Source organism: Sphaeramia orbicularis, chromosome 19 (genome assembly GCF_902148855.1).
Source record: "Sphaeramia orbicularis chromosome 19, fSphaOr1.1, whole genome shotgun sequence".
NCBI classification, from domain to species: Eukaryota; Metazoa; Chordata; class Actinopteri; order Kurtiformes; family Apogonidae; genus Sphaeramia; species Sphaeramia orbicularis.
In genome coordinates, this window is record NC_043975.1 from 20,449,627 (window position 1) to 20,463,542 (window position 13,916).

Here is a 13,916-nt window from a genome sequence, read left to right on the forward strand (position 1 = left end):
TTGGGTCGTAGATAACATTATCTGGGAACACAGCTACAAAAAGACAGAACACAATTTCGTGTTTGTTTGTTTTTTTTTACCTCAGATGAGCTTTTCTTGTTCAGCAGCTAATCAACTTTTTGGGTAAACTCAATTAAAATGCACAGTAGTAGTTGCCTTAAGTAATATGATTAGCTTGTTTACAGTTTACCCTGATTACCACTATTAATACTGTCCTCATTGCTGATCATTTTAAACTACTACTGAAGGCATTTACAACTGTACAACTACACACAAACTTTCTATTGCCAACACTGCAAAGTAGTTTGACTGGGTTGAGGTCAAAATAGATGGTTGTATGTCATGCTGGTCTGTTAATCCAGTAGCAAATACACTTTTTTTTACTCTGTTACCAATAACTAATTGTGAAAATTAAGGGAAGATCTGTGCCGTGAGAGCTATATCCAGAGGGTAATTAGTTTATCCTGGCGTAAAAACAAGGACAGGAAAAGAGCTAGAGGAACCACAGACTAGTATCAGGAAAATATTTTGTGAGTGGATAAACATTGCTGACTCCGTAAAAAAAAAAAAAAAATGTTGATGTTAATTAAAGGTCCCATATTATGCTATTTTTCAGTCACGTCATATAGGTCTCAGAAGCCCAAAAACATAGTATTTAAGTTTGTTCGCCCCAAAATCATCCTTTGTTCGGAGTTTCAGCGATCGAAAAAGTCACTCTCACCAGCCCTCCTCAGAACAGGCTGTTTCTGGGCCTGCTTCTGGGTATGCAAATGAACGTATCTGTCCAGGCCCACTCCCCCTCCCCTCTCTGGGAGAGGACGCGGCTTACGCTAGCGGTACTACGCGCTAATGTTGACTGTGAAGCCATGGCTCGTCGGGACGCAACAAGCTATGCTGTCAATAGTGTCACGTATTCTCCCGCTATATATTAATAACGAGAATACGCTGAAAAAACACGGGACTGATCTGTTCTGAATACACAAGTCACCTGTCTGAAATACCCCTCTCTCATCTACAATACACATGTCTCAGACAGAACGTCTTTCCAAACACTGGCTTTCTTTGCCTTGAGGCGTGATTGAGCCCCGACGGAAAACGGCGGTGTTGTGTCGGGTTCGTGGACCTGACACGGAAAGACGCCTGCCGCCACTAATGCAGGAAGCTACTAACAAGCTTGATGCTAACTATACTGATGCCAACCACCAAAGGCCCGTGTTCAAAGTAGTTATGTTGAATGTCTCTTGATATTATCAGCTCTTGTATGTTAACGGGGACGCAAACGTTAGCAGCAGTAACCGAGCTATGTTAGCTGCCATGCTAACGTTAGACGTATACATCAACAACCACCAGCTTATCCGTAATGTAGGGTTATGCAGTAAAGATACAAAAAAATGATAAGAACTTACATCTCCCACACTTGTACTTGGGTCACGAAGCGTTGGTACTGCGTCCTTCTTGATTCGGAGTCTTTGTGCTAAGCCGGAGCTGTATGGGCCCATGTTCGAAAAACAGTCGTCCGTGAAATGCCGGGCACACACATACAAGCGTTTGGGAATGTTGTTTGGTACATGACCATCAAAGATATAATCCAGCCACTTTTTTCGGAGAGGCTCGGAAGTGGGGAGCAAAAATAAACTTTCGTGTTGGTGTGTGCAGCCAACAACACCACAACTTGTGTGTCTCGCCTTCGCCATGTTTGTTGTCCAAGAGGTACTTTCCCAGGGTGGGGCTCACCTTTTCATGCAGAGTGGGGGCACAGTCAGGGGGAGGAGTTAAATCCGCTTATTTCGTCATAAGTGGACCCAACTCAAACTCGGCCGTTTGAGCAGGCATTTTCACAGAATGTGGTGTAGCAAGGCAGGGAGGAAACAGACAGTTTTCAAATTCGAACCTCATAATGAGGCTACTGCAACACACACTACTATAAGAAAACTGTCACAAAGTGAGATTTGCAAAATATGGGACCTTTAATGTTGTATCTAATTCACACTAGACACTCCAGCAACATGGGTTTTTGTTTCAGTCTTAAAGGGTAAAATCAGCTCTCATTCCAGGTTAAATAACAGCCTTAGTCCCGATTGGCTGTAATGTGAATACGATCCCAGGGTGTACTTACTATTTTTCATCCCTTGCTATAATAAACATCATCAGGCATGAAGTGCTTGAAAACTGTTCAGACTGAGTTGAGTTTGAAAAGTATAACACATAAAACTGTATCCAGAAAAGCACTAGCCTTCATCAGGTTTACTGCTATTCCTGTTTTTCTTGTGCTTTTGTGACAACACCAAAAACAAACAACACAGACAAAAACTCATCTTCTGGCCATCTGACAGCAGTTAGTCACTGCCTTAAAAAAACACACATCTCTTGACTAATCTTAACTTAATATGCTAGTCAACATCTCTGTGGTTAAGCAAGCTAATTGCATCCGTCCTCCAGCTCCACAGTCTTTCATCTTACACTGTTCAGGGTTTTTCCAGTGATGCTAAAGGCACGCTCTACTCTAATACCATTCAAATCATCTTGACAGGAAGTGTTACCACTGTACAATAATTGTAGCTTCCTGGACTGTAAAGTCCATAAAGTCTGTTCAGCAGTGAGTACTGAAAGCCAAAAAACTATTTTGCGACACATTCAAGTGTGCAGGATATAATTATTACTATTTCAGGAGAATGGAAAAAGCTGAAGAAGTTCCCTGGGAGTAATTGGCACATCTATTCATCCATTAATCCAATAGATCATGGTCAGCATGGACACATTAGGCAGACAGACACAGATACATGTCCTGATGCAATGGTGATTTCTACATATAATGAATAGACTTCAACCACTCAAACCAACACTTACGGTTTTGGCTGAACTTGTCACTGCTGCTCAGTTTTATGATCGATCAAAGTAGGGGTGTCAGATTCATCTGAGTTCAGGGGGCACATACAGCCAAATATGATTTCAAATGGATACCAGTAAAATAATAGCATCATAGCCTATAAATAATGAGAACTCCAAATGATTCTCTTTTTTTTAGTGCAAAAAAGCACCATTGAATTATGAGAAGGTTTATATTTGCAAACTACTGTACCATTTCACAAAAAATGTGAATAACTTCAAATATCTTTAGAAAAATAAGTGCAATTTTATGCCTCAACTTTTCATTTAGACAGTACATATGCATTACAGAATGCAGTGGATTTACAAAGACACAAAACATTTAGTACAAGGCATAGTATTGTAAAATTTTAGAGTTTGGTATTTGGAAATTGAGTTTGACACGGTTGACTGTTAATATCTTACGTGACATTTTTGCAAATTCAACCCACAGGCCAGATTGGAATCTTTGGTGGGCCGGTTTTGGCTCACGGGGCATATGTTTGATATCCTTTGATTAAAGTATGATTTGTGGCTCTGTAGTTTCCACAGTTTCATAAAAAAAAAAACAAAAAAAAAAAAACATTGGTTTGGTCAAGCATTTATAGTGAGTTGTAGTCATTTTTGATTAGTAGTGCCTTTTGTGAAACTAACATTGTGTGGAAAGAATCTAAAAATATATAAGACAAAAAACAAATGGTGTAAAACAGCAGTTTAGAAAAATGTTTGTGTTAGTGAGGAGTTGCAGTCACCCACTAGGTTATAAGATTTGTCACTTGATGCTTGTAAAAAAAAAAAAAAAAAGTCACCAAAGACACCTGAAAAGTCATCAAATCTAGTGAGAAAATCACTGAATTGGCAACTGTGCCCAGCAGATTGCACCATCAGGTCTAGCCTCCCCAACCTGCGACACATCTACACAAAATGGGGGGGTCAAGGACAAGGTCAGTCGTAAAGGGCAACAGCTGCCCTCACAGCCACCTCCTGAGGGTGCTGCGCTCTGGCAGACGCCTACGCCTACACATGGCCAGAACAGAGACGAGCTTCTGCCCTCGGGCCAACATATTACCGCATATAATTTCACCCTTATTCACCTAACCAGCACCTTTCACTGCCCTGTTAAGAGTACAAGCTCCTGTGCTATACAGCATCTCTTAGCCTGCACAATAATCTGATATGTTGTGTCTTGTCTTGCCCCTTATGCTGTTACAATTTGAATGTTATTTTGTTACTCTATGCTCTTGTTGTTGTTTTTTTTTCTGTCTGTAAAGCAGCTGGAAAATATTTTGCAGAATGCTGATGTCGGGCATTGTTCAGTGTTAATCATTCATCTATTATAGCTGTTCTATGTGTTCTATGTTCTCTCTCTCTCTTGCTGTGTATGTATATATATATATATATATGTACAGAGAGAGAGCATATTAAGTTAAGATCAGACAAGATTTTTAGTCGATGTAAAGGCTGCACATTTTTACAAATAGACAGTGTAAGAATGATTTTTGGCTGAAGGACAATAGCTGCGTTTCCACTACATGGTACTGGCCCAACTCCACTCCACTCGATTCGGGTACCAGGTACGATTCCTGGAGGCCGTTTCCATTACAGGATACTACCGACTTTAGAGTACCTGGTTGTCATAGCGATGCTGTACATAACTTCCGTGACGTCTGCTTAGAGTTGCTGATAAACTCGCTAACTGCATGTTGCCCTGTCAAAATTACGCTGAATCTTTTCATTGGCCACCAAGGACAGAAATGCTCAAATTAGTCTACCAGTATATTTACTGTAAATGTCCGAACCTGTTTTTTTTTTTTTTCTTTTTTTTTTTATGGCGGGTCATGCATTGATGACACAAAAACACAGAGCCAATACTCTGACCAGTCAGTGGTCTGCAGTGTTTACATGTCACATTTTAGTATTTCTTCACCCATTTTGGTATCTCGGCCGAGCAAGTACTAAAAAAATAGTACTGGGTACCAGATTCCTGGTTCTTTTACGAAATGGAAACACAAAAAGGTCGAGTCAAGTCGAGTCGGTACCACATAGTGGAAACACGGCAAATGACTGCAACATGTTCAGAAATCCTTGCTATTTTTTTCTATATGTTCACTGTTGCAGCTGTAGTGTATATGTTACTATATACTCCACTGTGACAGCAAATTTAGTATCTGGAATATCTTTGGAAGGACTGACAATTTTCACCATTTTCAGACATTTTATAAACTAAACATCAAACTGAATAACTGAGAAGGTAAGTGACAGATTAATAAGTGAAAGCAATCCTTTTTTCAATCCTTTATGCAACAAATAAAAAAAAAAAACACTCAACACTGAGGAATAGTTGACTTTTTTTGCATTTTTATACATTCAAGTTTGAGGTTAATTTTAAGCCAAAGAGGCTATTGTTATATTCATTAAAAGGCAGAAGCTATAATGAATAAGAATTATGATTTAAAGATAGAAATATAAAGAAAATGATCACTATAAAAGACAGCAGAATGAGGCAGCCAAGGGAGCATGTGTGTGTCTGTTTAATTCAGTCATCCGTAACTGACCCTTAGCAACTGTCCACACCACAGCCCTGTCCCTGTCAGCCAGCGTAATCCTCAGCCAGTGGGAAGAGTAGCATACCATGCTCGCTGCGGCGTCATAACTTTTTGACCTGGAACTTTTTGATTGACCTCTGGGGGATTTGGGATTAAAGTGGGGGGATAATGTGTGCAGCAAGACTGAGTAGGATGTGTGTATGTGTGTTCTACTGGACTAGGGGGTGATCTGGGTGTTAAGGTAATCCTTCTGGAATCTGAATTTAAAGCCGTGGTGAATACACACTGATGGCTATGCAGAGGCAGACAGACAGATAGATGATCATGGCTATGTAGAAATATTAAGTCAGAAGTTATGTAAGAGATACATGGACATACGTACCATCCCACTGGACTCTCTCCCCATCACTCTCTAACACTCCCACATGAGCAGAGTGTGCAGGACCTGAAGCGCTGAGAGAGGTTAATATATTATGACCGATCGCCATTCCAACCTACACATAAACCTCAAATAGACTCAGGACTGTGTTCCAGGAATCACAGCCAAATGGACTCTGTAAGCCTAAAGATATTAAGGTATGGCCTTTTCTGCAAAATGAAATTGTGCGGAAGAAAAATTAACAGCATTGTTCAACCCTCTGACTTCCTCTTGCCAAAGCTGTCATCTTTGAATAATTTCTTAATCACAAATGAGATGCTTGCTTTTTATTGATTTGAACCATGCAAAAAGGGCATACAGGAAAGCCATAATGCCTTATATAATGAAGATTAACACTTACAGTTTAAATAGATTGCAAAAATATTCATATCGATTCAGAGCCATAATCTTACAAAGCATCATTTGCATTAGAATGTTCAATTTCCTAATTCCACTTCCAATTCCAAGGTTAACATGTTTTAATTTGTACAGAACATTAATCGTATTCAAAGATGCTTTAAGCCTTATTTCTTATACCACAAAAAGTATTTGTCATTGATGTAAATAACATATTGAATCAGTAATAGCAAAACAAAACCACTTTTATACAAAGTAAGCTAACGTTAGCAAACATTAGCAACTGTAAGCTTGTGCTATCAGACCAATGTTGAGACCAGATTTACCCACTTATTCACTCATTCACAATTCGCTATAAAATAAACACTTAGTAGTTCACTCACTTTCATTATTTTGCTTCATTTAACTGACAGCTGTAGAATTGCAAAACAGAAATTTCATATCTATAAAATGGGACACATGATGGCATTTTTATGCAGTGCTTACATTTTTTTAATTATTGCATCATGAGTCAGTTATATCCAAAAATCATCCACTGACAATGATGTTGAACTGAACAATGATATGAAATGATTTACTTCCTGTCTCAAAAGTGGGCGTGGTCAAAGAGGTTAAAAACATCATGTAGATGGATTATAAATTAAAAAAAAAAAAAAAAGTTAAAATAAAATAATATTACACTAATATCTTTTTTTTTAAAGGTAACATTTATTATTTTGTCATTTGTCTCGTTCATTGTTTCTGCAGATTTTGATGTAGACAGACCTCAAACAAAGTCCATTTCATCCTGATATGTGAAATCTCTTGTTAATGTCAGAACATTACTAATTTATACTAATACACACACAGTACCCAGCATTAGCATTGTCACATAGCACACACATTAGGAGCAGTGAGCTGAGGAGTATAATATATATACTTCATCATATAATATAAAGTATAATGGTATAGTGGGATAATAATAAAAGAATTATAATAATATAATACTAATCTATTATAATGAACTTATTAGGGTTATTGGTATTTATGTACTTATTAATATCTCCATGTTTGCTGTGTAGGTCTGGTATAGTGTTAAGTGTAAAAAAAAAATATCAAAGATGTTAGACTAGAAAATACAGAAAAACTCATCATGTATTAAGTGATTTCTGACACAGATGAAGCAAAGAAAGTACTGGTTCAGCTAATACATAATTGCAAAAGCAAGTAATCGGATTAGTTTCATTTTTATTATTAATGTTTTTATTTATTTATTTATTATTATTATTATTATTATTATTATTATTATTATTATTATTATTATCATTATTATTATTATTACTAGTAGTAATAGTAGTAGTAGTAGCTGTAGTAGTATTGTGAATTTCCTGTGTTTTAAACTATTTTCAGAAATCCCAAAAAGAACTTTCTGCCTCCATCAGTTTATTTTCTGTCTTGAAGGTGTTTTTGCAGTGTATAGCTGCTCTCTGCATAAACCATGACAAAGTTGCTGAACTGATTCAAAAGTTGCTGCATGCAAATCTTTGGATTGTTGTACTTCAGTGAGCAGAAGGATCAGCATCAAAATTAGGGGAAAAAAGCCTATAGTCCCACCATCGTTTTCCCGTACCCTTTGATGTGTTTTTTTGTTTGTGGGGGAGGAGGGTTGTATGCCACTTAGCACGGCAGCCGAGTGATGCTCTGAGCCTCTTACACAAGTCCATTAGTGAGCTTGTGTGCACGTACACAAATACACACAGAGATTAGGTGTCGTCACACCAAAAGGCAAGCATCATGGCTGCTGGAATGTGGACAGGGTTTCCTCATATGAGGCGGCTCAAATTAGGGAAGGAAATGAGAAGGGAAGTCAGGTGGGGGTGAGACTGAAAGGTCAAAGATACGAGAGAACCCCTCGCTAGCAGACGGCCTCACTCCCACACACATAGGGAGCAGCTGTGCATCATAAACAAGTGCCCTGTCTGCGAAAAAGGACCAACATATACAAACACATTTCAATTCTTATGTGTGGTTCTGCAAATATGAACTTCAATGATTTCACTGAGTTAATAGACTTTTAAAGAACAACCTTTATGTGAGTTGGTGGCAGATTGAGAGCAGCTTTTTGTCCTGCAGCTCTTCACAGCGTTTGATTTCTGTTTGTGTATTCAGCAGCAGCTCTCCGCTCTGTCTTTGACCAAGGTGAAACATGACTTGATGGCATCTGTGTTGAACTTTTAAGCGCCAACGCAGACAGTCAGCACAGAGTTGGGTGAGAATATCAGCAGGTAGAATTTAGGTTCGAACTTTGAGTCAGATGATAAAGTAAAATCTACGTGGCACTTTCCACACCGCCATCTCCGTGATTTACTGCACTCACCTTTGGGTGCTACACTCATTCTGTCATCAACTGGAAACCTGCTCAAGAAATACCTCACGTCGCCCTCATCTCACAGAAAAATGACTCCTTTCCACTCTCTTGACTTTTTAAACTGAAACTAAAATCCCTTCCATCCTTCTTTCGTGATTTTTCTCGTGGGAACCTCAATCTCAACACACTAGCTCATTGTGTATTTAATGATGCCTAAAAAAAAAAAACTTTTATTCATCATTTTGCAACTAGATTAAGGCAACAGCCAATTGAAATGGTCACAGTGTATCATGTGATTTTGAGTTCAGTGTGGTTATTGTTGGTTGATATTTACAGCAGTCAGCTGATTGCACAAACAACAACAGCGGAAGGTAAAGAGCTTATCATGGAGCTAATGAATGAGACCTCTTTTTCTGACTGTATCCTTTGTGAAGGGTTTAGAAATATTAGCACTAAAACCCAGAAACAAAGGAAAGGAGTAACAAACACAAACACTGTACTTAGATGTTTCTGCACATATTTTTTCTAACTACATTTTACTTTTACTCCCTGTATTTTAATGTAAATATCTGTATTTTTATGCAAACAAACTCATTTGTTTTTAATGCATTAGGGATTAATCTTTTACATGATTGCAACCCTTCTCAACATCAAGACTGATTTCACTCTACAAGGATGGGACGATGGCACAGAAAAGACAATGCCTTAGTAGTCTACTTAAAACATAACATCATCCTAACTACTATAATATCTACTAACTACGGAATCACAAGACACTTATGCAGAACCATAAAAGGCTATGAAAGGTTTAGTTTGGGTTTTTGTACAGGTTTTATCACCTGAGAATAGCTTCCTAAAAATCAATATTCATTTACATTAATGTAGCAGCTGTAAGAGGCAAATATCACTAAACTCAAGATCAAAACAACAATATAATTTTTGTCAAATAAAAATTTCACGACATAAAGTTGTACAAAAATAATACAAAAAGTGTGACTCTTAAGGTGTGAAGCCTAAAAAAAGAAGTGGCGAGTTGATGTATTTATTTATTTGTATGTGCATTATCACCAACATTGACGCATTTCATTAAAAGCCATGATTTTAGTTATAGGTCAAAATATGTTTTAGAGTTTAGTGTTACTTTAATGAGATGAACTGATGCAGACACGGCTGATATGAGGTGCAGTGAGTAGAAATGCAGAAATGATTTCTGCTTTTACTGTTTAAGTACATTTAACAGCATCTACTTCTGTACTTTTGCAAGAGTAAGGATGAATCATTGCTTCTACTTCTAACGGAGTTTTTTTTTTTTTTTTTTTTACACAAATGTCCATATGTCCATGTTCTATAATAAAGAACATGACTTCTTTTGCTCCTTTGCTGGAAACAGTTAACATTTTGGAGACAATTTGAACTTCACAGTCCAGTTTTTTAATTTTTTTTTTTTTTTTTTTGCTACATGCCCGATAAGATCTGTGGCAATATAAGGCCAAGAGACTTTTACATTTGTTTTACAACATAAAATTTGCAAATAGATATGTCACTTGGGAATTTTGAGTCTTTTCTGTGTCTTAAAAAACACAAGTGGCTGAATGAGAAGAGGTTGTCGGGGACATTAAACGTCAACAAACTCATCCACTTTGTAAGAGACAAAGTGTTCTCCTCACTATTCTCGATCAAGCCACAGTGAGAGGTTTATGTAGAAGACGTGAAATCTAATTACAAGTTTGGAGCTTAGTGGTTGTGTCGTTGATGTCATGTTATTATGGTTGCCCTACAAAAAAAATCATCCCTGCAAAGCTAAAAACATTATATGAGGTTAACAAATTACAGCATGAAAACTACAAATAACTTATGGTGTCCTGATGTGTAACAGATCTAAGGTGCTGAAAACACATCCTTTAATGCAGTGAATGATCTGATGTAACAGTGAAGTCACCCCGCAATCAACTTGCATCTCACATCCTCAAGTGAGTAGTTTCACGCTGCAACACTGGCATAAAATGTGAAAGTGATGGATTACTCGCGAAGATGAGTTTATTGTGGAGAGATGATGGTTTGGAGGAAAACATGAACTCTGGGTGACATTGAGGAGAATGTGGATGCTGTAGCGTGCGGATGCCTGTAGAGTCTGTTTTGCCCTGTTTTCCTCGACCTGCTATATAAACAGAATGGTTGTTGGAGGCGAGGCGGGTCGGAATGCTACAGTAGTCTGCCGACTCCTGGAGGACAGCGCAAGTCCATCTCATTTCTTAATTACTGTCCCTGAGACCCAGTCGGCTAATAACTGCCCGCTACTGCAGCAGGCTGGAGACTCCACTGGGCTAGAGCAGATGGAGGGAGAGAGAAAACCTCTCTGCTTCACAGCCAGCCAGAACAGATAGGGCTCAACTAGGCCTTTCTTCACCATCTGGACTAATATGCAAACCACACATACACGCATACACATTATTTTTTATAATAACACGGACCACGCTACACCCTGTTACCAGTCACAGCTGATTTGTAAGGACATTTGTCATCATCATCACCGCCCAACACCTCCATTAGAGACACCCTTGTCATGGCTCTAGTAACGTAGATACTATAGGGGGAAAAAAAGTACAGTACATATGCTGCTGCACATATATTATTAGCCCATACACGGATGGTCGGATAAACTCACATCCAGACTGTAAATAGTAGTCTATTACTGTAAATACACACGGCTTTAACCTGGTCAGTGCATGTGACTGCTTTGGCGCTTCCCTTTCTTGGAACATATGGGCGGATGAGGATCAATGGCAGATATGGGCCAGTATTAGCACAGACACTAACGCGGCTAATCGCTCTAACTTTCTAAGATGTTCTTCTCTCTGTCATGGAGCAGAGACACACAAACACACACACGCGCACACACACACGCACAAAGCTGACCTCAATCCTCCTTCTCTGGGCCTGGAGATCCAAGGGCAAAGGTTTATTTCAAGACACATTTGCTTTAAATCTGGCCTGCAAATCAGAGCCAGCATTGTGTGTGTTTGTGTATATGAATATGTGTGTTTGTACAGTCATCTTCCTAGTGCCCTTTCCTTCCTTGTGTCTTTGCCAAGATTGAGACAAGACACGTTGTTATGAGTCAGAGAAATGCTGCACAATGAGATTGTGAAATGCTGCAAGATTGTTGCAACCCCTCTAAAGGTTTTTATCTTTGTCAGAGTATTCACTGTCCTCAACAATATCAAGTTCAAACCAAACTCTTGGAGGGAAATACTCTAAGGAAATGTGTGAAAATGACACAGACTTCATGTTTACTGCTACATAGCTTGATCCCTTGGTCTTCCGATGAAGCTGAATAAAGATATTTGGAGAATTGCTTATCTGAAAGTAATCAAGCTATTCAACAAAATGATTATATTTTTCTGATCTTGTGCTGCTGTGTTCTTCTGAAAACACACCTGCTCTGTCATTTCTACATGAATAACAACAGTAGAAATTATGAGGAAAAAAGTAAATGAACGCAGTAATAGCCTCTGCCAGTGGACTAATGTTTTTAAGTTTTTTTTATCTGCCTGTTAGCAATGCAATGTCCATAATATTGGGCAAATTATAAAGGTTTGTGTGTGTGGGAGAGGAAAGGAGAGGGTTAAATTTACCTTTGACCCAGAATTTCTACATTCTAGGTCAAAAGCAAAGGTCAGACCTTGAAAGGTTGAATGTAAAGATCACCGTAAACTACTAAATCTCTAGCATTTGTTCACATATTTATTTCATATTCACACTCAGGAACGTTTGGATCATCATTCCCCAGAATGCAAAATACAGTCTTGAGGGAAGTTGCATAAATTTGCATAAAATCACAAAGTGAATGAAATGATGTAGGGAATAATGTTGCCTTGGTAGAGGTTAGTTCTCTGATAATTAGGGTAATTTAATAGTTCAGATAGTTAGGGGAGATTTAAGTCATATTGTAATATTATTTATATATTATATTGTGATAATGTCCTTGTGACAGACAGACAGACAGACAGACAGACAGACAGACAGACAGACAGATAGATAGATAGATAGATAGATAGATAGATAGATAGATAGATAGATAGATAGATAGATAGATAGATACACAAAACACTTCAAAAACATCTCTTTTTTTTTTTTTTTTTAATTTCCAACAGAGTTTCCTTCTTAAATAGAAACCCCCCACTGCTTTTCTCTGTACCAGTGAAGATTTATGCCACTTGTTAATGTGCAACCTTGATCAAACTATCAAAATAATTTATAAGACAAACAGACAGTCTGTCCTCACACAGAGAGAGTGGTTTATTATCCTTTCTGGTGTCAGTCATGTCACAAAAAGAATTTGCTGTTTGCTATTTCAGCTACTCAGGTCATCTGTCAGTCTACTGCGATTTCTCCTACTCAATGTAGTCGCCTGTTTGCCCTCAAATGGGAAACAATCCTGAGTGGATGTGATAGGAGCTGCAGGTAAGGTCTAGTGTATATATTTCTACACTTGTCTCCGTGGAAACAGCTTCCAGTCCTGGAGTGGTAGTGGTCTTTTACCTTTTTTTTTTTTCACTCTTTTGTTGGCATTTTTCGTTACAAAATAAAATGTATGAATTCTTAACACATGGATCTTTACAGTATGGTAATGTTTTCTGACAGGTGTAATTTCAGGTTTTCAAGTTTAGATTTGATTTCCCCTCTTACAGAGATGCACCAGCCTTGAATAGACTACTGAATAACATGTCACCAGCTGCTGTCCGGCACAATAAAGCGGCAGATATCATTGATATCAGAGTTATATTGAACTCAGTGGATGCTGCAGACTGGCCAGGACAGACGCATCACTGGTGACAGAAATTCAATTGCAACTCACCTCGAACCACCTCACACACGCAAACAACAACTTGTAAAAAAAAAAAAAAAACAACAGCAGCTCAGAGTCCATGCAGATAAGTCCCATTAACCTTTGTGAGCTCACACTGTCTGCATCTCCTCTCGCTTTCTGTATCCCTGGGTCTTCACTGTCCTTCACAGTCTTTCCATCTCTCTCATGAATGTTTGATAGTGCTGCCAGCTGCTCTTTAACTCTGACAGCACGTGTTCTAGCTCAGAAACACAGGCCACGCAATGTTTTTGTCCTCAGCGGACATGGAAAAACAACAACAGCATGCGTTTTGGATGAAGGTAAGACAAAAAAAGCACATTACTGATTAGCTAAGGCAGAATAACATGAGGCCAGGAGTGACAGTACTATTTCAGATATGTGGGAAAGTCATTGTTTTATGTCCAAATGCAGCAAACAACAGTGCCTCAGTCTTTTCAAAAATCATGTGGGCAACTTTTCCTCCCACTCAAATTGCCCTGACTGTGTATATGTGTGTGCACATTTCATTTTCTC